General features: G+C 40.0%; 1 long non-coding RNA gene across 1 annotated transcript; it reads right to left on the bottom strand.

Annotated features, from left to right (window-relative positions):
* Positions 1-10,276: 10,276 nt before the first annotated feature.
* LOC148224291 (uncharacterized) lies at positions 10,277-24,865 on the bottom strand. Its single transcript, XR_015802300.1, has 2 exons — positions 14,144-24,865; positions 10,277-13,053 (listed from the first exon to the last, which is right to left on the bottom strand). It is a non-coding gene; the product is annotated as an uncharacterized LOC148224291 (long non-coding RNA).
* Positions 24,866-27,253: the final 2,388 nt, after the last annotated feature.

The following is a 27,253-nucleotide window of genomic DNA, read 5'->3' as shown; positions in this document are numbered from 1 at the left end:
CGCCGCCGCTTCCCTGCTCCGTGCGCCCTCGGCCGGCGCAGTCCTCGGTGTGTCCCCCCTCCTCCTCCTCCCGCGCACACACACGCTGAGCCCGGTTCTCCTCTCGGCGCTGCCCCCTGTCTCCGCGGCGGGGGAGGGAGGGAGGGACGCGCGGGGCGGGCGGGCGCTGCTGGCGCGGCTGCCGCTTCCGAAGAGCCGCCGCCGGTGTCTCCCCGCTGTTGCCGCCGCCGCTGCTGTTGTTGCCGCCGCGCTGCGCCTAGCGTGTGTCCTCCTCCTCCTCCTCTCCTCCTCTCCGCCTCCCTCCCGCCCGCCCGCCCTCCCGCCGCCGCTGCTGCTGCCGCCGCCTGTGGCTGCTGAGTCTCAGCCCCGCCGCCGCCTCCTCACTTCTCCTCAGTTCGCTCCGGAGTTCGCTTCAGTTCAGGCTGCGCTGGCAGCGGCGGCGGCGGCGGCAGGAGGGGAGGGGGCAGGGCCCGCGGGGGTGGGACACGCCGGGGGCAGGACCAGGGGCGGGGCGGCCGCTGCCCGGCGGCGGCGGCGGCGGCAGGAGCGCCGCTTGGCGGAGCCACAGCTGTCCCTCCCTCCCTCCTTCCCTCCCTTCCGCTCCGGGGGCCCGGGGCGGCGGCGGGGGGACAGCCGGCTTCCCGTGCGGCTCCCGCCCGGCCCCGCCGCGCGGAAACACGCGCGCGCGCACGGAACTCTCCCAAACAAAGTCGCGTCGCGGCACCTCCGGGGCGGGGACGCGTCACGTGCGCTCCCCCCGGGGGCGGGGACAGCCCCGCCGGGGCGCGCGCGCTCCCGCCGCTCCGCGCGGCCCCGGTGTCGCGTGGCGGCGGTGGGGGGGAGGGGGGGCAGGGCAGGTGTGCGCGGGGGCTGCGGCCGCGCCTGCGCGCGCGCGCGGTGGGCGGCGCGGACGGCGCGAGGAGCGATCCCGGTCGGTCCCGGGGCCGGGCGGGGAGCGCGGAGGAGCCGCCGGAGTGCCCTCTGTAGCCGGCCGCTGCCCGGCTCCGCGGGGGAGCGAGGAGGGAAAAGCGGGGCTGCCGGGAGCCGCTCCCCCCGGCTGCGGGGCCCCGGGAGCGTTGGGTGGCCGCGGGCGGCCCCCGCGGGGCGCGGAGAGGGTCGAGGTCCGCGGTCCGCGGGCGCCGGCGCTGCCCCGGGCGGGCACGGCCGGCCCTTTCCCCCGGCTGTGCAGCGCCTGTCCCGGCCGGATCCCGGCCCGCTGAGCTCCTTTCCGTCCCAGCCTCCCCGGCAGGGCTGCGCGTCGCCCTTGTTGCTTGTAGGGCAGCGCCGCGTTTTGACATCAGCCGTGGCTTGTTTGACGGGTTTGGATGGGAGACGTGACGGGAGCAGCGGTGTCCGGCAGCCAGAACCAAAATTACCGTGCTCCATCCACTGCAGCCGCAGAGGCAAAGCAGCGCGACGCGGTTGCTTGTACGTATTGCTCCTTCCCCACGCAGCTACTCGGTGCTCTTACTTGGTGTTCAGCACTCAAGAGGCTGGCAGGAGGCTTTGAGGCAGTTCGCGGTAGCTTGGGAGAGCTTGTGTTACAGATCTGGATAAAAATCGCTGCGTTCTTCACGTAGCTCGCTGAAAACAGTCATATTTCATAGGACTAGGTATAAAGTCTAGCTGTTGCTTGAAGTTCCGTAAGAAATTCAAATGCATTTCAATACATACTGCGTAGTATTTGAAGATATTTTCAATGCTAGGTTAATGGTAATGAACAATGCTTCTTCCTAAACTAAATAGAAACATTGACACGTCATCTTGACAGGTGTACAGTGTCATTGAGTATTGTCAGGCATTGTTAACTCTGCTTTTCCTGAAAGATGTGCATTGACAAAAATGTAGAGAACGCATCATTCTCATAACAGTAAGAATGCCTTGAATTATTGCATTATGTCCAGCGTTCATTGTATATTCCCCCTTTAAACAGGTAGATATAACTCATTATTTGCACATTGGAGTTTTTATTTCATTTCAGGGTTTTGTTTACCTTAGAAATCAATGGCTTATGTAAGGTAAGTCAGTCTTACTGCTTTCATCCTTAAAAAATTGTATATTCAGTAAGAAAATATTATCTTTGTTATCGAAGAATAGCAGTGTTGCAAACCATTATTTTAAATATAGATTCTTAGTTCATCAATAGCATGCCCACAGCACACCGCAGTATGGTTATGGATGATAAAACAATGCGGTTTCTCTTCAGTAGCTTGATTATGTTTGCTCTATTCCAACCTTGTTTTAAGAGTGTGACAAGCTAAAATACCACTTTACATGCTTAACAAAATTGCCATCGTTTTGCTTCTTGTAGGCCAGTCTGGACAATGATGCGTTTTTGTAGCCCTTTGCTTTCCAATTTTTAACTGGTGAGTGAAAGCTCTTTTTAACCCTGGGAAACCGTGCTGTCGAATCCTTCCATTTGATTAAGGGCATCTGCCGAACAGCAAGCTTTCCTCTTACAATTAGATGAACGTTGATGATGTTAGAATAATTGTTCTGGACTGATGATTCTTACAGTAAAAATAGCATATGGAGACTTTTGCAGCAGATTTGGTGCAGCTGTTCCCATACCACATCATTATTGCTTCCTGCACATAAAGAGTTTCCAGTGCTCGAATATAAGCAGACAATACAAGGTAAAAAATACCAGCACAAGTTGCTGTGCAGTAACACCAGTAACCTACTGATAGCAACAATATAGTTTGTCCTAAGGTATTTTGTGCTTATTTAGTGGAGACTGAGATGGTGCACACCAACACTTGCAGAATCACTGATTCCAGTGCAATGCAAAATCCAAGATCTAGTTTGCTCGGTTGTTAATCTGAATTATTTTCTCAGAACAGTACAGAAATTGAGGCAAAGCTATGTGATGAAGCTGCCCGTTTAATTAGGCATAAATGACGGGAAAAGTTCTCATCCTTGATTCTTCCCATAAATACTTCAAAACTCTGGATTTAAGTCTTTAGAAAAAAAACCCTTGGAAAAGCAGAACGTTTTCATAAAATGCAAAAAGCTCCTGATTGGTTTCAAATAGGCAAATCAGCATGATACCTTTCTTTAGCAAGGATACAGTAAAAACCAAAAAAGCTATCTGAAAGCCCCTCTCAGCATACCTAATGTTCTGCTCTCTCCCTTTACCTTCCCACACTCCCACAAGAAGAGGTGTTTTAAGAGTTCCTGGGAGAATAAAGTTGAATTAATTCAGGTTAAAGAGCTGTGAGAAAGCATAGCTCCCATCAAGACTGGCATGACTACAGCTATTAAGGCAGTAGAAATACTTCTGCACTCTCTTAATTTTACAGCTCTCCCGTGGGGGAAGAAGGCTGGGGGGAAGACATGGTACAGGGCTGGGTGAGCAGGTTCTGTGGATATGGGGGAGAGGTTGTGTGGTGGTGATATCGGGGAAGGGGAGGGGGCAGGGAGATAGAGGTTGCTTAGTCTGTTTCAAGATAACCAGGTCCTGTGGTATGGTAGGGTTCTTTAGGTAACTGCCCAATGTCCTAACTTCTGTCTAGACACAAGCAGGAATCCTTATCTTCAGCTGTTTTCATGTAGGTAGCCCTTCTTGTATCATGTAACCTGTAGTACTCTCCAGTAGTTTCTCTTTTAAGGTGAAGTTTTATTGCATTAATCTTATCTCAAAGTTAGAAGAATTATGATAATGCCAGCAGCAGCCTCTGTGTATTACAGTAAAGGCCCACAATGATCATAAAAAACAAATTCAATTACTGCTATAATGTTCATAGCTGATAACACCTTTGGAAATAGAGGCAAAGGCTAATGACTACTGGGAAGTATGCTCTTTCAAAAGTGTTGGCTGTTACTTTCCAGTGTCTCTGACTAAATCATAGGCATAGGCTGTTGGATGTCATCAGCCTTCTGTGCTGCTCTCTATAACTGGAAGGTACCAATATGCTATACAACGCTGCTTCAGGGAAAGAAGCAATTCTTCACTCACCCATTACAGTCACTTGGAAAAACTATGTTGTATGTGTGATTCAGTATAGAACTATTCATGGTGTATGAGACTATAGCTACCGTAATCCAGTATGCCCATGTTGTGATTGCTGAAGAACTGAAAGATGAAGGTTTTAAGCACACCTTAGTCTGGAAGGATTCAGATTCGTATCTCTTAAGTTACTTGGAGCTGTACAACTACTGTGAAGAAAGGTGTAGTAACCCACAGTATCACTCCTAGTAGAACTGACTCTCCCTCAGTCTGGAATAAAGGAGCCAGAAGAGTTACCTTTGTGATTCATCCACTTACACAAGAGTAGGAAGAGCTACATTGTCATTGTTCCTGTGGCTGTGTATTAATTATGCAATCATTAAGCTGGGGAGAAAAGACAATGCTCTAAGTAAAACAAAAAAGTATTTTTCTACTTTCAACCTAAATCTTGTACCTGTCAGCTTTCTTGATAAGGTGGGTATTTCATATGCCTTAAGTCACTGTTACAGGGATATACCTATCCACTGTTACATGGATAGGATGGAGAGGAATAAGTTCTGCTTGATAAAATACTAAGCATTTTGTGTAACTCTCAGTAGTTAGGGAGGGCAGGGGTATCTCTGTATTTGGGTTCATCTTACCTACCTGCCAGAGAGTTATGCACAGAAAAGATGTAAATCAATATATAGTAGAGTATATTACAGCTGTGTTCAAGATTATCATAGAATGATTGCCTATGAGATTGTACTTTTCAGTAGCTAATTTCCATGGGTTTGCAGTGGCTGTACATGCAGTTCCTCTAAGTGCTAGGCAGACTTTTTTCTAGAAAAGATAGCATTCTAGCAACAAGAAAAGGTGTGTCTGTCTAGAGAGGGTGGTGCTTCCTCTGTGCTCTTGAGAAATCTCTATGCATTAAAAACAAAGTTTAGATCGGTTTCATTTCTTGCTGTCCAATAGGAGACTTCCAAAGTGAAGTCTCAGGTATGTCAGTTTTATGACAGCATTGTTGAGAAAGGCAGAAAATGGTTAGAAGGAGGAAAAGAAAAGCAATCTGACAAGGCATAGAAAAGAAAAAAATGCTAGCAGTTACAGAGAGAAAACTAAATTGAGGTCCTGCATTGTAAACATAAAATTTATCCACTTTATCTTCTTCATAATAGCACTTAAATAGTGTTGCCCCCCCTCACTTCTAAATTTACAGGCCATATTTGAATCCTGTATTTTGAAGTATGTTTTGCCTCTGAGCTCATAATATTCCCACAGCTTATAATTTATAAATACTTTCATTGTTTTAGTGCATTTTACAGATGGATTGTCAGTAACTGATGCTCTTCCTAGGTCAATAAAAGAAGCCAACTAATTTCTTTAAACACATCATGCACAGTGTTTTCCCAGTATTTCTGGCCCCATGGCTTCAAGTGTGCTAGGATATGACACTTTTCCATTTCTGCAGTCACAAAATTACTACCTTAGCTGTGTAGCTCTGTGCTCACATGGGGAGGAATTTCAAATGGCTTCTGGCCTGTCCCTTTTGGTAGCCAGCCTGTGCCCCACACTGCAAAGTGGGAGTAGCAGTGAGTGTGTATTACTGTAAATGCTGCCCAGATCTGTGGGGCACTGAACTGACCACTGCTAAATATAATACCTGCCAGTGGAAGTCCAGCTAATGCACCTTCAAGTTTAAAGGTCTACAGTATTATCATATCTGGAAAATAGGAATAATGAGAGTTCTTGGCCATTATTTCAGACATATTTGAGATTTTTTTGCCTTCTGTCTGTTTTGAACTAGATGCCTAAGTTTAAAACTATCCAGGATAACATTCTGCATTTTAATTGACACAGTCATCTCGGCTATAATGGTGCCCTCAGCACTTTTTTAAAATTTGCTACAGGTAGCTAAAAGTACAGTGTTGAAAGACACGTATATGATACATAACCAATATTTTTACTTTTCACCATAGTGAGAAGTGTTTTCACCTAAACTACAGGATTAAAAAAAATAAATAGTTCACATCTGGGAAAATTTCAGATTTATTTTGGCCACCACAGTGGCAAAGATCTGACAGCTGAAGAAACAGGTAGGTTTTGCTTTTCAGGTGCACCATTGGTAAAATACCAGAGTGTATTGGTTACTGTGAAATATGAATGTTTTCAGTCTTATCTTTGTACATAGATTTAAATTTGCTATTCTTCTCAATTATGACTAAAACAAAATAGAATATAAAATGTAGCTGAAGCATTAATTAAACTTTTCCTTATAACATTTGAAATGTGAATGCATATATATATTGACTTACACTGTGGGATTGCTAGTGATGTGTTGCATATGATTCTTAATGTTCAGTACTTAAAGAGCAGCACTTCTTACAAAAGGAGCATATATTTACTGGACAGAAAATATCTAAACAAATTACAAGAAAACTTCAGCCTTTTTTAAAGCTGCAGTAATGAGCAAGAAACATTTGTATTGCTTGGCCTTCTAAGAAAATGTAATTAATCAGTCTGAAAAGGACAGAGTTTTATTTTTTACTAGAAGTCTCTTTTTCTACCTGCTCAAAATACTTTATATTTTCCAAGTCATTATTAAGTGTGAATCGTTGTTTTAATGGTGAAGAGAAAAATGTGGAGCTACAAAGCTGTGAGAAAAGAAAGGGACTAAGCAGTACAAATGTTGAAAGCTTCTGGAGATGAGACAGAGTTGCTCAACAGTGTTCATCCGAAGCAAAGGACAAAGCAGTGCTACAGTGGTTGTTGATTACCCACACAAAGACCATTGTGCTTCCATGCTATAGTATTCTCAGACACTCTTTTTTTATCTGTCCATTGCTATTTTTGCTTTTTCTCTAAAAGGAAATTACAGTGTTCCATTTCTTAATATTTTCTAATGGTCCTTTTTCACTTTAGGAAGCCTAAACTCTGTTTTGATTGTGAATGACTCATTGTCTCCCATTTGTTCCTCCTACCCACAGTCTTTCTGTTGAGTGTGGGAGATTTTTCCCGGAATATAGTAGCCATATATATTTGAATTATCATATACCCTGGAATCCATTTCACTGTTTCCTACTCTTCAGAAGCTATGAAACACTTTGTAGTTGAACACTTCAAGTTGTTTATATGAAAGACGTTATAAAAATGCAGAGAATTATTGCTTAAGCACTCAGATAAATTCAGAATTTCCTCCTAGAAACAGGAAGCATCCCAAATCTCATGCCATCTTTGGTGGAATTTGTAGGCGGGTGCATCATAAGTCCCTATTTGACTGTCATCAGAGCTCAAAGGCCAAATCATAGCAATCAGTAAAACATGACTCTTAGGCTCAGAGCCAAAAGGTAGACAGTACTGGGTTGTTTGCTTATCTAGGAATCTGCCTCATTTTGAGCTGCAGTCACTTTATACAAGATGGTATCATCCTACATAGCTAATGCTGGATCTGATTATAGTTTAAAACTAATTCATTGCTTGATCCTATTAAGTCACTATTACAAGTTTATAAGCACAATAAAGGATAGGATTCACTTGCCTTGTGGTATTCCACTTGTATCTCCAGAAGTTCACTTTGGTCTCATATTTTTTGTATGGCATTTGCCTGCTCTGTGCAGATGTGTTCTACACCTTTTGGATGTCTGGAGTGACCATTGCCAACTGTTGAGCCGTCAGGTGCATCTCACTGCAAACATACAGAAACTTTTTCTGTTAACCACTTCTGCTCTTGGCATAGTTTGAACAACAACTTGGGTTCAAGTTTTTGACAAGAACGAAATACTCTGCTGAAGGTAATGCAGTCATTCCCTAGCTTTGACTTTCAGATGTGTGATAATATTTTGCATTCATCTAGCCATGGTGTTGGCCAGACCACAGAGTAGAGGCGCAGGAGAATAAGCTGAAAAGCTCTCCGTGGTGTAGAAGCAAAATACATGAAAAAATTATTGCAGCTAAATTTGCAGTGTCAGGAAATTACGCTTTACACCGCTGGCCATTCTCAAATTCTTAAAATTTTTTGTTACTATTTTAGCGTGAAATGTTTTGTGCTTGTTCAAAGATTATGACTGAAATATAGAGAGGGGAAATATAAAGTATTTCTTGCAGATTCAAATTACTTCTGTACGGATCCATTCATGTGAGTCTAGATGTTCCTGTTTCTTTAGAACACTCGAAGTTTCCAATATTTATTTTATAATTTGTAGAAACTTTTAAGGACCCTTCTCTAATAGGAAGCTTTTTGTTATGGAAGTTACTGTGTAGTTCATAAATTAGGGTGATCACTGAAATGTTAACATTATCTCTTATGGTATTGTATTTGTTTAAAAATGAGTGCATGAAAGATTCATGGACAGTTCTTAACCTTTTAGGTATTTAAGTAACTTGTCAGGTTGTTAAAGGTGATTACACTTCTTTGCAGGTTTTTGTTTTGACAGAACAGGTATGACAACTGTCTCTGGTTTTAGCATGTGCATCCCCTACACATCTCAAATCCAGATAGGGCTAAAAAATTGTTACCCTATTAGCAGAGCAGAGAAATGGAAAAATAAGTTTCCTGGAGAGTATACTCTGCTGTTCAATTTTCATAACAACACTATTTGTATAATGTATTAACAAATACTTGGTCTGACAGCATGCCCAAAAAACAACAGGTTGTGGTGGAAACAACATAGAAAAAAAGGTACTGTTAATTTTTGTTATGATTTCTTGAATAAAGAAGATCAACATGAAAACAGGTATTCAATAATCCAAATTATATCCTTCCTTCTTCTCACTGTATAAAGGTCTGTAAAGTTCCTGTTTTTTGTGAGGCTGGCAAACCATTTCTATGCTGGAGGTGGAAGGAAGGCACTGCTTGACCTAAAGCATTTCCCCATCTCTAGAATTTTTCTATTTGGTTTTAAGAAGTCATGACCTAGCCAATTAGATGGCTAATTTTAAGGCCAGGTGGTCTTCCCTTTAGCAAGTCAATTAAAATATACATCCCTACCTTGGTTTTCCTTCCAAGTAGTCTATTTCTAGCAATCCATCTGATTTTCATTACTAGAGGCATAATTGGTATTTTGTCCCATTTTGAAGCTTGTATGCACCTGTCTTACAGGTTCATAGCAAAATCAATGATCCCTCTGGCTACAGATACATCCTGGTGCTTCGTTAGTTTGTCTGTGTAGGCAGAGTCCTGCGTGGCAGAGTGGCACCAGGTGGTGAGTGGGGGAGTCAGAGCAGCTTGTGTGCTCCTGCTTGTACCTGATGTCACACTGGTGTGGTCACTGACAGGGTTTTGAGGAGATCTGGTAACAAAAACCAAACAAACAAACCCACTTTGGCTGAGTTCATTTAAAGAAGAGACTGAAATAGAGATTAATTTGAAAACAGTGTGCTTGGACTTCTCTGTTATCATAAGTCCATAATAGAAGAATAGAATAGAAGTAGTAAGAGAAATGGTTATGTGGCTAAAATTACCATTTTGCATGTAGTATTTATATAATTTTTCTGTAATTCAGTTCATCTGACTGTGTGGAATTTGATTAATTCAGTAATTACACATAGTTCATTATAAGCTTGTCCTCAAAAGGAAACAAAAATGCTATTTTGGCTGTTTATGATCAAGAATTTTGGTTTTTGTGAAATCATTAATTCTGTCTGATAAGAGACTTGAGTGGTCTTTATGCCCTTTTGGCTGAGAAGAATACCTGTAAACAGCAGTTGTAGATCAGAAGTCCTTGTATGTCGATAGTATGATGTAATAACTGAAAATTAATTTGTCTCCGATCATAAAAAAGAATGCATTACATATTCCCTCATTTTTAAAAATTAAAATATATAAAAACAATTTACAGAATCCTAAATTATTCTGTGACTGTTCAATTGTGAGGGTACACTATGTCGTGAATTTTCATCTGCAATTTTTGACACTGTTGTTTGTTAGAAATAGTGGAGTTTTATATGTAAATCTATACAACCCTTGGTCCAAGTTGTATGGGTTTCTAGCATGCTTTAAGCTACATCGTGATGTCATTACCTCTCATTAATTGTCAAATGACCTAAAATTGCTTTTCATATAACCTACTTGTCCTTTTTGTAAGTGATTTAATATGTATGTCGGTGTGTGGACCACAAGCAGGTAGAGAAATTTCTCCAGCTTCCTAAAGGTATTTTTCTTCTCTGGCAAAAGTACCCGACAGAAGCAAACCAGGCTTAATCTCGCCCATCCTTTGCAAAGCCAGGCTGGGTCATGCGCAGAGTACAGCCAAGCAGCGAGACTGAGATTGTATTGACAAGAACAAGATGAATGGCCCCCTGGAGACTATGGGGTTTGTATGCTCGTTTCCACCACCTTTTCATCCTTTTGTACCCCCTTTCAGTTCATATGCAGATTAACTCAAACCAAGTCCACACTAAATACTCTTTTTCACTTCAGTTTTGGAAGGTAGGTGGAGGATCTAAATATTTATGAGGCTTTTTTCCTCTGGTTTATGATGCACTCTTGTTGAATGTTGAGGAATTACGTTAATGAATGCATGCCTGCACACACAGACACAGAAACCAGGCAAAAGGAAAGAAACCACACAAAGCATTGTCAGCTCTAATGTCAGTGCTTACTAAAACAGTTCCCATTAAAAAAAAAAAAAAAAAAAAAAAAGGGGAAAGAGATTTAAAATCCATTGCCAGGAGAAAAATAAATTGTATGGCTGAGCACAAAAGAAAGAACAAAGTTTCATCTTTGCTTTCCTCAGCTGTAAATGAAACTCTTGTTTCAGCTCTGAATAAAATTGAAATAAAACATGTTAATGAGAGCTTGACTGAAGTTTTAAATGGATTTGTGTTTTCAGTAATAAAAGACCAAGCTTGAGTCCTGTACAAGTTTCCTTTAACACCAGTAGTAATAAACACGATATTTTTTAGTATGATACAAGGTGCAGTTAAGTATACTTTAATTAGACTTCCAAGTCAGATAATTAAATGACACTGGTTTTGCCACAGTTTTACTGTGTTCAATACACTTATTCAGGAGACTTTGTTTTTATGAGACAAGGATTTTTATGAAAACAGAACTTTTTTTTTATTAAATAGAATATACTAATATTATAGCTAGATATACTAGAATATTAATTTATTTTCAGAATTATTAGTTCAAAACTAACTTAACATTTTTTCTATAGGTGGAAGAATAAATGACATTAAAATACTAGTACTGAAATATGGGCATATTAATTCTTTTAATACTATGTTGTCAAAAAGAGTTGCCTCTTCAACTGAAAATTATCTCTGCCTTCCACCCCTTTTTATCCTCCAGTACACACATAGCTGTGCCAGACAGGGCTGCAGCTCACACAAGTGGGACAGTAAATTCTGCATTCAGGAAGCAGAACAAGAGATTTTAGAATGTGCTTTTGTGCTATAATTTAAAAACCTACTGAATCAATTGCAAAATAGTAGTTCCTCAAGGGCAGTAGTATTTCTCTGTCCAGACTCAGTTTTTCGTATTAACAATATGCATATCTGAAGTTCATAATACATTGTCCTAATAAATGGTAGTTTGTGTTCTATGTATTCAGTTTCATATGTAATTAAATCCAATAAAGCCATCTATATTTCATTTGTTCTGAACTTACTGCTTTTCATCTTAAAACACTGATTTTGCTATTTTCAATAACTTTGCCTGTGTTACTCAATGGTTAAGTGAAACGGCTTTGTTTAGCAGATCCCAAAATAGTAAAGCTGTATACGACATAATAAAAAATTAGTCTTTAACAATTGAAATTGCATCACTATTTTTTTTAATCTGTTATTATCCTTTAGCCTAAATCTTCTCCCTCTTGCCTTTTTCTTTTCTATAAGTCTACATAGCCAATTGTGACCACAGATACAATATTAGGTATTGCTGAAGTACTTAAATTCCTTGAATGTGAATTTAAAAAAAAACAAATGTCAGTTTTGTCTGTCAGCTGGTAAGATTTCAATTTTACCTGGACTTGTCTATCCTGAACAAATTGAAGCATTTATGTGTTAACTTAGCCAAACATACTTGCCCACCTCGATAATGATGTGCCTCTTTTTCTCTGGGGGTGGATTTGCAGGAAGGAGAAGTAGGACTTCCTTGTATATATACATGTACATCACACAGTGGACTAACAGGCAAGTGGAAAAAATGCATCAAGCTGGTAAAGGTTGGAAGAAGAGGGCATCAGGGAGATGATATACTTGAATAAACTTGGAAGAAGAAGGGTTAGAGGCAGGCATAGCAAAAAGTTTTTATATGGAGGACTGTAAAAAAAAAAAAAAAATAAAAATTCAGAGTCTTTGGCTCGAGCAAGGACCTTGGGGATTACCTTTATGCTATTAACATTCCCAAAGCGAGGAGATAAAAAATAGCACACCAGCTAAGGTCCTTTTTTGGGATAAGAAAGGTGAATGAACTAAGGCCAAAGTCAGGGAATAGGTACAACAGAGTCCTGTAAAAGACTTTAATTTGTAATACCAAGTAAGTACCCACACATACACACCAAAAAAAAAAAAAAAATCCCCAAAGTCAGAGGTTGTAGTGCCCAGGAGTGCCATGTTAATGATGAGGAGAGCAATTATCTCTACTTTTCCCAAAAGGAAGTGGCACAGGAAAATTGAGGAATGGACAAAGATCATAAGCCTGAGCTAGGCATCATCCACATGTGCCTGTCAGCTGACAGCACCTCCAGCCAGCATGTCCTGGTAAGGACAAGGCGCCTTCTCCAGGCCCAAATATTTCTGTGGAAAGGAGCCCTCTGAGGAGGCAGAAAATGCAGACCAAGGGGACCTGTGGCCTGTGCACTAGTTAGCTCACATTCCTTAAACAGAATATAGGACAAAAACTGTTACCTGTGCTGAGCGCTTTGCTTCTGCTGAAACCAATCTGCATCCACAGATTTCTGATCTGTTAGAACAACCTCTGCTTCCAGAAGATGAAAACACACAAATTCAACTGCGAAAATGCAACACTGATGTTTTCGGTGCATTCTTAAAGGCAACACCACGTGCCTACCTAGTGATCTGTGCCTTCAGAGGTTTTGCTTCAGCCATTCCTCACTTCCTTGATCAGAGTCCCATAGCAGATCCAGACTTTGGGTCCCAATGCAAAATCCTAACTCCTGGAGAGCAAAAAAAGAAAGAAAGGAAAACAAAAAAGGTAATGGAACTGATTATAAGGACTCAAATTATAGCACTGTCAGGATTACCAAACAGGTTAAGATTTCCAACAATAGAAGCTCCCCTTTATTTGTTTGTACTCTTTCTACATTTTTTACTGTTTTTCTTAATTTGTTTAAATTCAGAAATCACAAGATATATAAAGATTAAATAAAAATAAAAAACACAAGCTACTGGAAATTGCAGGTAAGTTCTTTCAATACTCAACTTTAGTGGTAAACACCAAAAATGAGTAATATTCCTTTTTTCTGAGGCTGATTCTGAAGTATCATCACGTATCTGAAGGCAGTGGGGTGCAGCCATGTGTTTTCAAGAAAGTACTTTCATGAGTCCACCTAATCTTGAGGCTGAGATCTTTCCAAATGGCATCCTGCATAAATTTCCCTTTTTTTTTTCCCTTCCCAAAAAGAAATTTCCTACAGCTGAATCACAGCATTCTAAATGGAGTCTGCCACCCGCCTAAGCTATGAGAAGTCTAGCTGTCTCCATACTAGTGTGACAGAGTCATCTCACAGATGGGAGGTGTATCCCCACGGGTGGCACTGAACTGAAAGGAAATCTGAAAAACATTTTTTTTGTGTGAGTTTGATGTACAGGATTACAGTATTTGTCTTTGGTGCCTAAACAACTGAATTAGGTGTAAAACACAAAAATTCTGTACTTACAGATGCCTCGAATTCTGCTGAGAGACAGACCTAGAGCCCCTAGCAGACAGAAGGGTACAAGTGCTGAAACCACAATTACCAAAGTGCTTAGAGGTCTAACATATGTCCTTAAACACTTTTCTCAAATGCCAGGTCTACCAAAAACCCCAACAAAACAGGTCTGCAAATTTTCTCAAGTTATGGGTGATGCGTGCTTTTTTCTTATATACAAAAGCAATGTTCAAATTCGTAGTTTAGATTCATAAGCACAGTTCTCTTTGGACTCCCCAGCCAATCTAGGTTCCAGAAATATCCTTCAGACTTCTAACCTTCATTAATTAATTGACGAGGGAACCTGAGCCCACCTCTAGACACAAAGATTTACTACCTTGGGCACAGAACTCCAGTAGGGCTTAAGTGTCATAGCAGAAAGGTTGTGAGATTCTGGTAGAATAAAACAGAACATCATTCCTTCTTCTTACACAAATCAACTCCAGATTTCTTCACAAATCATCAAGAGACTCGTGGTTGTTCTTCAGGCAAACAGCTTCCAATATCAACAAGTGCTGACCTAGGAAGGAGGAAAGTGGATTTGGGAGAGTTTTATTCTCCAAGCACAGTATTGTTCTTATCCTGCTTTCTCCTGGTTGAATTTCTGTGTGCAAAGGGGGAAGGGCAGAAAAAGAGGGTTCTGTTTGACAGCTGCTTTCTTACTTGTTACATCAGAATCTTCACACTTCATAGATACACAGGGATTATTTGAAAGGCAAAAGATGATACAGGCAAAATTTGCAGACTTATTTGAAGGAGAACAGAGTAAACTGAGGAGCCTATATTGTTATTTCAAGAACGAATATTCTGTTTCAGAACATAATAATTTGCCTCCATTTTTAAACAAGAACCATTGACAAAGAAATCCTTGACAAAAAAAAATTCCAAAGTGTGAGAATTTTTCTTTTAAAAACTATTGACTATCAGGAATTAAATAAATGAAGGAAGTTTACAGAAACCTCAAGACTAATTTCTTCCTAAAGATCATTTACTGTTCCTAAACTGTGTGGACTGAATTTGTTACCAAGTCTGCAAATATAAATGCTCATAAGTTGTGTATTAATTACATTATCTAATTTGGGAGCATTCTAGAAGTTTGTTATTGAATCAGCTATCTTTAGCTTTTTTCATTTTTAGGAAAAAAAAACCAAAAAACATGTCAAAGCTGAAAACTAATCAATTAACATTTTGTGATATTTGTCTGAGGAAGATCAAAGGGCTTGTTTTGTTCTTTAAACACTGTCTTAGTCACTTTACTAGAGCGACTTTTAAGAATAATGTCATCTGAATAAGGGTAATGATCTAGAAAGACACTGAAATGAGACAAAAGAAATCTGCATTTAATGTCAGCTTTTGATACAGATTTTTTTCTGCCTCTCATCTGAAAAGTTTAACAAACAGAACCAGGATCAAGTTGCGACCATAGTGCTGCTCACCCTGGGCTGGCCGTGCTCATAGTGTTGATATTTCATCCAACACAGCATGGCAGCTTATCAAACAGTGCCTGGCAAGTCTTTGGGAAAGTGTTAGTTAGCCTTGGGGCAAAACTGTCCCCAGGCTCTTCGGAGCAGCACTGCCGCTGGGGTGCATTCCCTGGCACTGCTGAATTTCTCCGTGCTCATGCAACTCTCAGGACTCTGATCAGACCATGGGACAGTTCTATCAGACAGTGCCCCTTTAGTGGGGAATAACTATTTTTCCTTTCTTCCTCTCCTTATCTGCTACATCTGCTTGGGCCACGATATCACCAGCAAAAGTAGTCTCTCCCTATTATATGTAAACCATCTATTACAGGCAGATCACAACTTTAATTTGAAGTTATTACATAGTATATTAATTAGAGTAGCAACAAAGAGATTGCCGAAATTTAGAAAAGTCTGATAAAAGAAAATTTGTGTCTTCCCACACAAATATATATCTATTCATGTAAGTGTGAATCTGTCAGTGTACTAATATACAGTAGATGTCTGGACATATATTTTTAAATATACTATATAAAAGAGTTCTGCGTTACTGCATCTTTCTGCCAGCAGAATTAAGATAACAATCTATTACACAGCTTTTTGACAGAGATGTTATAGCTACCTAGATAAGCTTATTCTTGCATTATTAATTGCTCCTCCAAAAATCTGGTCAATAGGCTTATTATATGACATTTCACTCAAAATTGACAGTATTTCACAAAGAAAACAAAGAGAGCTGTTCTCTGATAATATTTTTATTATCTTTTAAGATCAGGTTACATACCATATGATTTAAATTATAGCACCAAAACACCCTACGTAATGAAGGATGAAGTTTGGAATAGAGATGAGGGATAGCACAAGAAAAATGGAACCCATGCCTGAGACAGGTGTTTTAATGGCTACATCTTGGCAGTCAATTTCCCTCTAACACTGGTATCTGCACATGAAACAAGAAAGGTAATTAAGGAAACAGCAGAGGATAACAGTACATGCACAAACAGGGACCTTGCACAAAAGTCCAAGACAAAGTAAACCAACCTCGTAAACTGGAAACCAGGAATTCAGAAACCTAAAAATATTTTTTCATCTAATAATCATAGTTCCAAGTAAAACTGGGTGACATAGCCACACAATATGCAAAGTAGCTGTCTAACTGCACATCAAAATGGCAATCTACAAATACTCCAGGCTTCTTTTGGATTTACCAGCTCCATCAAGAATGTGCATTTAGTACCAGCTGCCAACATTTCCAGGATCAAATGTTTTAAATAAATATTACAGCGTGGGGCAGAATTTCCTCACTTGATGGTAAATTATGTGACTTTGCAAACTGATACAGAACCTCCTCCCTTGGTCCAGGGAAAGAAGCAAAATATAAGTGACTGAGCCAAACACTTATTAAGGCCCTTCAGACCTGATTAAAGTCAAATTGCAGGAAACATTTCATAGAAAATATGCACAGCAACACAACCTTAATTAGACACTCACATCTCTCAAGATATCAATAAATGTTTCCTTTTTGATAAGTCTGATTTAATAGACTGTAATAACAGGAACGATTCTGAAACATCATTCAAGGAAGTGAGAGAAATAAACAAGCTCAAACATTTAAAACTCAACACCAATTAGCAGACCATTCTTTTCAAAAGAAATCTGAATTTCAAATTTATTTCGCTTTAGTCAAACATAACAAAGGCTTTGTTTTTAGAATAATTGGCTTTGAGACTTGAGAAACGGCTTCTGGGTGTTGGTATCTTCATTCACAGAAGGCTACATCACCAGCGAAATGTATTTGGGCCTTTAAGTTTTAGCAGTGAATTAGAAAATAAATTTAACGACAGATCTCCCAATCTAAAGAGGTTTTGTGTCTGTTCTTACCTTTGGCATGAAACAGAAATTGAGAGGTCAGAAATGGGATCTTGCCTTCTGCAACTTCCTGGTGACAGCACCATGTGCAGCATGACCACGCGAGTTCTCACTTGGGTTTGGCACCTTCGGGAACTTTGAAGCCAGAAATGCACAGCACATACATTCAGCATTTTCAAGCAAAGCAAATTTATAGGAGCACTTGCACTCCCTTTTGGCCATCTACACCATGGAAAAGTGGTGCAGATTGCTTAAAATTCCAAGAACAATACTCTAATATCCTTTCTCATAAAGGTTTCTGCTCCAATTCAGACACAGAGTGTTTGATTTGTGTTGAATGGTGCTTGCTGGTTGTATTTCAGAGGTGATGACAGAAAGACAAATGGTCACAAAGACAGACCTGCAGGAACAAATGAGGACCCCCTGTGTCTCCTAGCAAAGGACAGGCCTGGGGGCAAGGTTTGTGTCTGGAGCCAGTAATGGGTGTAAAATAAAGTAGTGATCTTAAATCTTACATCATACCATGACTGTTCTGTGAAGAAGCCCAGGGCTGCAGAACGAGGAGATCTCTTTACTCTAAAATTATTTTCTTGCCAGCAAGGAAGAAGGGAATGAGCATTCCTACATGAGTGAAACCTGTGAAAACACTCACCTCCATCTCTTCATTTTCTCAGAATGGTTTCCTGGGTATCAGCTTTTCCTGTGTGCAGTTATTCTGCTGCCATGGGATGTAAAGCAAATAATTACCTTTGTTCAGGTTCTTGTAATTCAGAAATAAGAATATTTGAGCATAAATGCAGGAGTGGATTTTTAATACAGTGAGTTCATGAAAACACGTAACATTGTTCTTTAAAGTAGAGAGAAGGTTCAAGCCCACCTGACATCAATGACTAACTTGATTCAGTGATGCCAGGATTTAATCCGTAATTTTCCAAAACAATGATTAAAATTACAATATCCCCTTTAAAGGGGCTTTCCTTTAAAAAAAAAAAAATCCAGAGATTGTATTTGGGAGGTTTAAAAATTGTCCCTCATAAAGAGTGTCTGTAACAGCAAAAGGAAAGATTTCATCTGTATCACTGTTTCTATTACATCAGCTCTTTAAACATGCTGAAATAAAAGACCCCAGAATAAGCAGCAGCAGAAATCATAGATCTTAAAACACTAGAAAACTTCACAATATCATTAACTGCAAATATACTGAGTTTCAATGCCAGCATTTTGTATTTTTTCATGACATGACTACCTTTTTTAAAAAGACATAAAAAGATAAAACACTTTTTGAAAAGTTAACAAACATGCAGATATGAACTGGAACATTCAAATGTATTATCAAATAAGAGAATTTATTTTTAATATATACTGCTATATTATTGATTATACCATATAAAAAAAACCCCTGCACTTTAGCAATGGTTTTGCTGCATTAAGTCAGTGGAACTGCCCACCAGGCTGTCACAGTGTGCTCAGTGAAAGAGGCTGGATACTACATGATGTCCTAGCAGGTGGCCTGTTTAAATAATTTGTACGTGGTGCTGGACTAAGTGCATAATTCCCTCCAATCCACTAGAGTGCTGAAGTGGCCAATGCATAATAGGCCTTTAATAATGCCTTTGGTGATGAAGAAGGACAGTGGAAGAAAGATGCTCTAACTCAGGTACTTCTCACTCCTGATCTCTAGTCCTCATAAATCCTGGAGGGGAAAGGCTCTGTTGATGGAAAGCTTGTTTTCTCAAAGGTCAATGGAAAAAAAAGAAACAGAGAAGACATTCCCCAGGATCAGAATGTACAAAGCTTTCTTCTGCATCTTCCATTGCCACCACCCCAAACAGGTCAAATCTTCCAAAATTTAAGAACCACTGAGATGACTTTACCTCTTCTCAGAGAAAACCTCAGTCTCAGCAGATGGGAGTTATATATTTTTTTATTTGCTGTCAGAGAAACCCAAGTATTCACTGGAATCTGTAATTCACTTAAGGAAATAGAGAGTGAACTGCAAGAAAAGAAGAAAAAAAAAAGAGAAAAGAAAAGAGCAAACTAATGCTGTGGGTGCCAGATCACCTGCAGAAGAAAGCTTTTCCCGAAACGAGGGAAACATTCAGCAGTGCCTGTGGGAATCCGGCGCTAAAAAGAGAGGAAATGACTTAGCAGATAGCTTTGGTGCCTCTCAACATGGGCAGCAGCAAAAATGTAACATGAAAGTAGAAAAAATGCAAAGAACTGAAGCAAAGAACAAAATGAACCCCAGAGGAATTCAGAGGGTGGTGGCGAAGGGCACTTGCCGTGGATGGGACAGAGCAGCCACAGTAAGGAGGTGATAAACAGAGTGCCAGAGGCATGACGGCATGTGCTGTGGAAAATAAAATTTGTAACTGCAGACATTTTAAGAATGCATTCATTCACTGAATACAGTGCAAAGCACACAAGCACACAATGTCTGGAGGGCCAGAGAACTGTTCCTCCCTGAAAAGTTAACCTACTTTTTCTTTAAAAGTTACTTTTTTTGTGTGTGTGTTGGACCATACTCAGATACACCATCACTGAAACTTTCACCCTGTTTTGACTCTGTTGGGCAGACGAGAAAAATTCTATAACTTTCCACACGATTTTTTTTCCCCTGTGCTTCCATTACTAGCAAAATAAAGTTCTTGAGACTGGATACTGCATGCAGATACAGAGAGGCCACTAAGAGAAATGGTAACCCTCTATCGTCTTCTACAGCTTTGCTTACTGTATTGCATAGATAGTTTACTAGATCTAATGCTCTCCCACCTACAAAGGGCATATTCCCTCCCTTTTCCAATGCTTCTGTTCCTTCTTCTGTCCCTGTAATACACTTCCCATCCTCATGTTTGTTCCTTTCCCCCCCTCTTACTTTAATCTTCCGCTGCCATGCTTACCTCCAAAATAGATATCCTTAGCTTTTCTTAACTTGAATTTACTACTCCTCCACAGTTCACCTTCTCACCTTCCTTCTGCCAGATGATAGCTTTAAAGCCTCTCAGGTGGCTACATCTTCCTTATTCATTTCACCTGCTATTCCAACTTCAAACACAAAATGCAGACGATAAAATCTACTCCGTTTTGCTTTTCTTTCCATACGTCTCACAATTCCTGACTTTCTAAGCATTCTGCACCATTTTTTTCCTGCCTAATTACCCAGGCTTCTCCTGTGGAGCTGCTCTCCTGGCGCTGTTGGTTTGGTCAGCTTCCATGTGCCACATGTCCCCTTATCCTGCATCAATATCCACCCTTTTCTCATGGCTGCTACAACTAAACTGTATATTTTGACACAAACGATGTTATAGTATTTCCACTTTCTGTTTTGTTGTGTTGTGCAGACACACAAAGGTTTCAATTAGCCTGTAAGCTTGCCATGACAAGGATCTTCCTTGCCTAAACTAGAAAGAACCTTTTAAGCACAAATGCAGAGATTTTGGCACCATCTCATTTCCAGAGGCCTTATTTTGTGGAAAGTAGAGCTCAGTGCTTCCTCTCCTCCCCCATCTATTCTCTGCTGTCTCTCCAATCCATTTGGATCTCCAGGCATAAACACGATTTCACCAGAGTTGTTTTGCAGCTCTGTAAAATTGCATCAAACCTAAAGAAATGTAGAGGTTTCTGGGGTGACTGTTTCTGCCTGTTACAGTAATATGTCCTGCTGGCTGCTGTGTTGTAGCACACCAAAAATTTAAGTCCATATCCTACCCCAGCTACCTCTACTACAGAGTATAGTTAGTGGAAAAGTAAGGAATACAAATTAGGAGAAATACATGCCTCATGTTATCCTTCCACAAATGCTTTTTTATGTTTCCTACAGCTAAACTTACATTTTACTGCCTTGACTCATATGTTGGGTGTTTCTCAACTAAATCTTGTTACAAAATTCTGTCTTTGTATCACAGACCAAAAGAACAATTAAACTGAGTTGTCAGTCATGTTATGAAATGTCACCTTCACTCAGTCTTTCATTCCACTATTCAGTACAATCTGTATCTTGCTCTACTGAATACTGAGAGAAGGAATTCAGTACAGCATCTGCATAAGCAAGGATTAGAGCTGTAGTTTGTATAAACGTATTATACAGCATTGCAAAATGAAGGCAAAATTTAAATAACATAGAACATTTCTTTCAAGGCATACATTACACTTAAACAATCAAATTTTTCTGCCAATATTTTTGCAAAAAGTTGAATTGCTTATTATTGCAGCATCTAATGGAATCCCAAGCCCTTATTCAGTTTCTCTGGTTTTCCAACAGCATTGCTCCAATATCCCTCCCAAACACATACACATTACTCCTTAAGAACAGATGGAGTTTATGCACAACTGGCTTTTTTTTCCTGTAACGAATTGAAACGAGCAGCCAGACAAGACAGAAATTTGCTGAAATTCTGAATTCTTTCTGCAAGTTTAAAGATTTTATAAGTTATCACTCATTGATTATACAACATCCATGCTCACAAGCATCTGTTGGTTGCATATGGGACTTTAGACAAACTCCTTTTCTTATACTACTGCAGAAAATAAGACACAACTTGATCAAAAGAGAAGTGCTGCAGCAGCTGTTTGCAGGATGAGCTCTCTGCCCCCCTCTGAACTGAGGCAGAAGCAACCAGTAAGAGAAGATGTACCATATCACACACACCAAGAGCTCAGGGACAGATATGATAAAGCCAAATTTTCCCATCTGGGCAGAAACAAGGGGAGTTATGGCTGAGATTCAGCTCTGGCAACTTACAGGAAGATTATGAGCAGTTCATAATAAGCAGAAGTTTTTCTGGCAACTGTTTCGTATGTTTATGCAGATAATCAATCCATTTGCGAAAACTGCAGACCAGGTATATTTAAGGCTCCTGAAACTCATGGGTTTATTCCTAATCATTGGAAGACATGCTTATACATCATAGATCTTCATTAGCAGAATTTTAGCTTTCAGATTTTTGCCTCCAGCCTCAGCTATTTGTTTCAGTCCATTCAGCTCTGTGAACACTGGAAAAGATGAATAAATCCTGGCTTATATTCTTTCCTTTTCCTGACTATCAAAAGTTCAAACCCAACCAATAAACATGCAACATTTACTTAATGGCATGCTTTGTTAAGGAGTACTGTTCAGTCCTTTTGAATATGCCAAAAACACAGGAAAACAACTTAAAAAAAATTTAGGAAAATTACTCTGACTCATTCAGTTTGTTTCCTTTTTTCTACCGTGATGAAACACTGAGCTGTAGGAATAGAGTCTTCCAGGAAGCAGTAGGGAATTCTTGTCACCATTAAATATATCACTACGCTGGGCTATATTTTTCCCACAGGGTTAAAATTGCCAGTCTTTTAGGTTGTTCTCCCTAAAGGTGGAAGGGAGGAACATGCTAAAGAAATAACAGCCGAGTCAAGAAAATATCTATCACTGAAAAAAAAAAATAAAATAAAATCCCGCTACTCCAAACAGCAGAAAGACAGACAACCATTAATTTAAATCAGTAAAAGAGCTGGGTTCACTTGTCTTCAGTCTTTCTGGTTTTCTGTCCTGAGTTGAGAGCACATTCCTGCAGTCCAAAACTTGGCACATTTTTCCCTTTTTCATCTATGCTGCCTCCTTCAGATATCTTCTAATTTCTACTCTTGTCTGAGCCTAGTCCTGGCTTCAAACTTTCTAAGTATGCCATCTTTATTTTATGAAAGCTTTTCTTATGTTAATTTCAAGCCATCTAATCAATTAACACAATGAAGTTCAACTCACACAAACTGGTTTTCAACCAACACTTAAAGTTCACTATTTCTGTTTCAGGCCTGAAATTCAAAAACATTTTTTCCAAAAGTATCACTCGGTCTAGTAAAAGAGATTTATTTCCTCTCTCTTGAAAGGAGCTATTCTTTTGTGAACACTACCACCAGTGTGCTCTTGGACCCAGATTTTCTATGTTTCTGTCCTGTGCTATATATTGTATTTCTCTAATTTACGTAATATATTACTCAAAACCAATGCCTTGACTATTATAAGAATTTTATCAAGGATGCTTCACAAATAACAGTACTGCAGGAGATCAGTTTTGCCAATGCTTTGCTAAAATTTACTGCAGCATTTTGCTTTTCAATTGTACAGTAATGGTTTCTTTAGGATCAGCCTGATCCAAAAAAGCACATTCAGAGTTTGTATCTAGATTTTAGAAACCCCTAAAGTTCAAAGAAAACTCCAAAGTCAAGGTGTATATTTGCATTTTCACACTCCCCCCAGCACACTGTAGAGCCTACAATGCAGTATGACAGGATTAATGGCTTCATTTCTAGCCAATTTATTTTCTAATTCCATCTGGCTTCATTTTATACTTTCACAATCCAGTGACTTTGTTGACACTGCAAGACAGGAGTAAGTCACATACACAATGTTGTGTTTGGATGCTGCAATGTATTACAGAATTCTGACAGAAATAGAAAATGGCAAAGCATGTGCAAAAGTCATCTCATAACTTTGCCAAGGCACTCTGGGTTTCTCCTAGGCTGGATAGTATTTTACTCAAACTGTTGCAGAATATGCATCAGTATTTTTTTGTTTCAAATTGTGAACATGGTCTGCTTAACATAATGTTTCTATTTTAATATAAACAAAGCACAGCCTCTGTACCTTCTATGTTTAATCCGCTGTAACCATATAAGAAGGATGGAGAGAGATTGGTGAAAATTTGCTCAGCTTCTGTTTCTTGACTTCCAAGATCTTCCAAGGTCTTTTACAAATGAATGAGGGGCGAAAAAAAAGAAAGTCTTTGTATGTAGAATCTGCTGGGTGCTAATTTGACATGGCAATGAGATGAAAGTTGGATTCATGCTAGTTTCAACATCAGAGGATTGGAATGCAGCCTACTTAGCATAGAAGTCAAACAATTCACTGGCAATAGATTGCTTTCCACTTCTAGATCTGCTAAATAAATAGAAAACTAATTAACAGTGTGGTATGGCAGATGTAGCAGGCTAGAATTTCATTAGAGCACTGGCTGAGAACTGAAAGAATCACAAAGTCGTTGTATGTCCTAGAGTGTAATGAATCTTCCTTACTGTCTTTTCCATGGGACAGATAAGATACTATTTGTGTGCCCCTACATAAGAATTTCCTGATACATTTTCACATAAAATAAGAATCAAAGTATAAGCCCTTGAAATTATGCAAGTATTCTTTTCATTTCCCATAAAATAGCTTTGGTTCCTTTGGTTCCCTAACAGCAGCATCACGTTTCTTTGCCTTGTGCATTTTGGTTCAGCTACTTAAAGCTTATTAAATATGTTTTTCACAGGGCATTTTTCTGTTTCGTTATCTATGCTTCTTTTTCACCAATGAAAAGTGAAAATAGGTTGTATTTCCTGTAGTGTTAAGAACAGGGATCACACAAAGGGATATCTATACTCACACTCTGAACGGGGAAAAAAAAGTTAAGACATTTATTTTTAGACTTTTTCCCCCATAAACACACATTAAACTGAACTTCCTATATCCAGAATTGCATAACCAGATTTGGCAGTATTAATTAACAATAAAAGTAGTGTTTTGCCCCATAAGAATCAATAAGATAATTATGTTACTTAGGAAAGGGTAGTCATATGATTTTGCTTTCAGTGCATAATGAATAACACTAAGTTCTGTGCAACAAAAGGGTTTTACAGACCTAACCAAGCCCTAGGACCTGTCTGAAATTCTTCCAGGAAAGCCTGATTGAAGTTCTGTAACAACTACCTGCTTTTACTGACTCAGAGGTATGTATATATGCTTGCAAACACATACTCATTTCATCAAGCACACACATTCTTGAGCAGCATACTCCCAGGACGTAGTTTTCGGCTGGCATGCAGGAAATACCAGGACCACTTCTATATTTTAATATTTGGACCCTGGAACACTTTTGCCACACTCTACATAGCTTCATTCCTAGGCAAAAAAAAATGAATTAAATGTCTTTCAAGTGTCCATTATAAAGCTAAGTGCTGTACATAAATATGCATGAGAGGTCATTATTGCCAAGAGATGATTCTCAAGAAGTTCAAGTGTCTCTTACTAAGATTTTCCTCCTTGCTCTATGGCAGTGAAGTGAGTATTCAAAGGTGTAGTTGCATCTCTAGAATCTGATTTCAGTGTTTTGGCTTCTACTCCTGTTTTCTTGCAAGGTCTCCCATGATCCAACATACACTCCCAGATATCCCAGCAGACAGGTGGATCAAATGCACTGCTCAGCCTTCACTTTCAGTCACAGCAGAAGCCAGCTCCAGAGTTAAGGAGATGTCTTGGATCCTCCTCCCCACGGTCCCTGGAGCATGGAGGCAGTGTCCCTGCTGCCACCACTGCCCTGCTCAGCATCACCTTCCCCAGCAGTGGGGAAGTGCAGTGCAATGGGCAAGGCATGGAATATGATAACGAGGCTGAGGAATGCAAACATGCTCTCCAGGTAACTCTGGCTTTCAGTCTATTCTTTGAAAAGGTAAAACCCAGGAAAGATCACGAGCTGAGTGTATTTAGACTCGATTATAGCCTGCTGGGGTTTTTCCAGCATTGCTAAACATTCCCTGCAATTACTGTGGGAGCTGCATAAAGCCAGCGTCTGACTCCAAATCCTGAGCTAGACTCCTATCAAACACTATTTTTAGCAGTTCTGTTGTAGGCACAGGTTACCTACAGTGGCAGCAGCTGCACTTGTCAAATGCCACATTCACTGGGTATTTCCCCCTCCCTTTGTGCATTTTTCCACAGTTCTTCCAGTCGGGATTTTGACTCTCTCACATGCATATTAGCTTGCTATTATGTCATTCTTCCAACTACACAAACCTTTCCAAAATGCTTGTCAAACCTGCAAGTGTTTCAGTGTTTTGTCATTTTTTTGTTTGGTTTGGGGTTGTTCTTTCTGAAAACATTTGGTTAGAAGTACAAAGCATGCATTCCCACACTTTACTCGTGTGCAACAGGAAAGCTTGTGCTCTTCTCAGCACAGGGTAGCCTGGAGAAGGTGACTACATGGTCCCTGGCTATTGTTGCTCCTCTTCCATCAAGTCAGTCACATCCTCTGTTACAGATGGCTGGCTTGTAGATAACTCAAAGAGCAAATAAGTGGTTCACTCCTGATCATAAAGCTAATTTACTCCCATGCCTCTCACAAATCTGTTTCTATCATATGACAAGATTAAAATAAAAATCTGTAATTAATTTTGTTTCAGGTTTTTGTTTATGATTTCAATTGCTTTTAGTAACCTGGTGTGTATCCCCTCAATACATCTAATTCCAGAGCCATGGTTTAACTTTGGAGTATATTGGTTCTTGCTCTCTGGTTAATGCATCCATTCCTTGAGTTATTGCCTTTGCATTGATCTCTATTGACTCAGTTAAAAGACCTTATCCATGTTTCCATTTCTGTGAGGGAGACATGCTTGCATTATGGGACCTTTAATGGCAGGGTTATCTCTCCTGTCATAGCCTCCATCTGCAACGTATTTTACTGATTATTTTTCATGAGTAATCCTCATCAGAAGCTGCCTAAGAGATGGAACAATGTACGTGTCTGATGCTCCTCGCTGTTTTGCACTTAGCTAATGAACACACCCATGCAAGTGGGGCACGGCTGGCTTGGACCTACTCTTCAGTCCTAAAGAAGGCTGTCACCAAACCTGTAAATCTATCCAGGACATGGCAGGAATAACCAAAAGTATGCACATTAACCCAACAAAATGAAAGCTGCAGTAAAGATTTGACATCATGTAAGAACAGCAAGGGAAAGAGCAGAGGAATGGCTGGCAGAAAGTTCCCTGCTCTTTTACAGACAGATGTTAAGTGGAGGCTGTGTGCTCAGACAAGAAGCTGTTTGGAAACAAGGGAAATGACATAGTGTCAGGAGATTCACTTCCTCACACAAAAGCAGCCTGATGTAAAAAAACCACACCAGCCTTTTGCTAATGAAAATGTTGCAAATGCAGCAAAAGTACAAATAGATGCTTTTTGATAACTCAGCAAAAAGATAAAAAAAAAAAAGAAGAAAAAAAATATTTTTTCCTCTCAGCTAGAATCACCAATGTTTGTATTCTAGGACTGCAGTGTTTGCTTGGCAGGCTATGGGCTACCTGTTAGAGGGGAGGATAAACCCCAG

This window comes from Sturnus vulgaris, chromosome 3 (genome assembly GCF_052056855.1).
Source record: "Sturnus vulgaris isolate bStuVul1 chromosome 3, bStuVul1.hap1, whole genome shotgun sequence".
Classification (NCBI taxonomy): domain Eukaryota; kingdom Metazoa; phylum Chordata; class Aves; order Passeriformes; family Sturnidae; genus Sturnus; species Sturnus vulgaris.
This window is presented reverse-complemented; position numbering and strand designations above follow the sequence as displayed.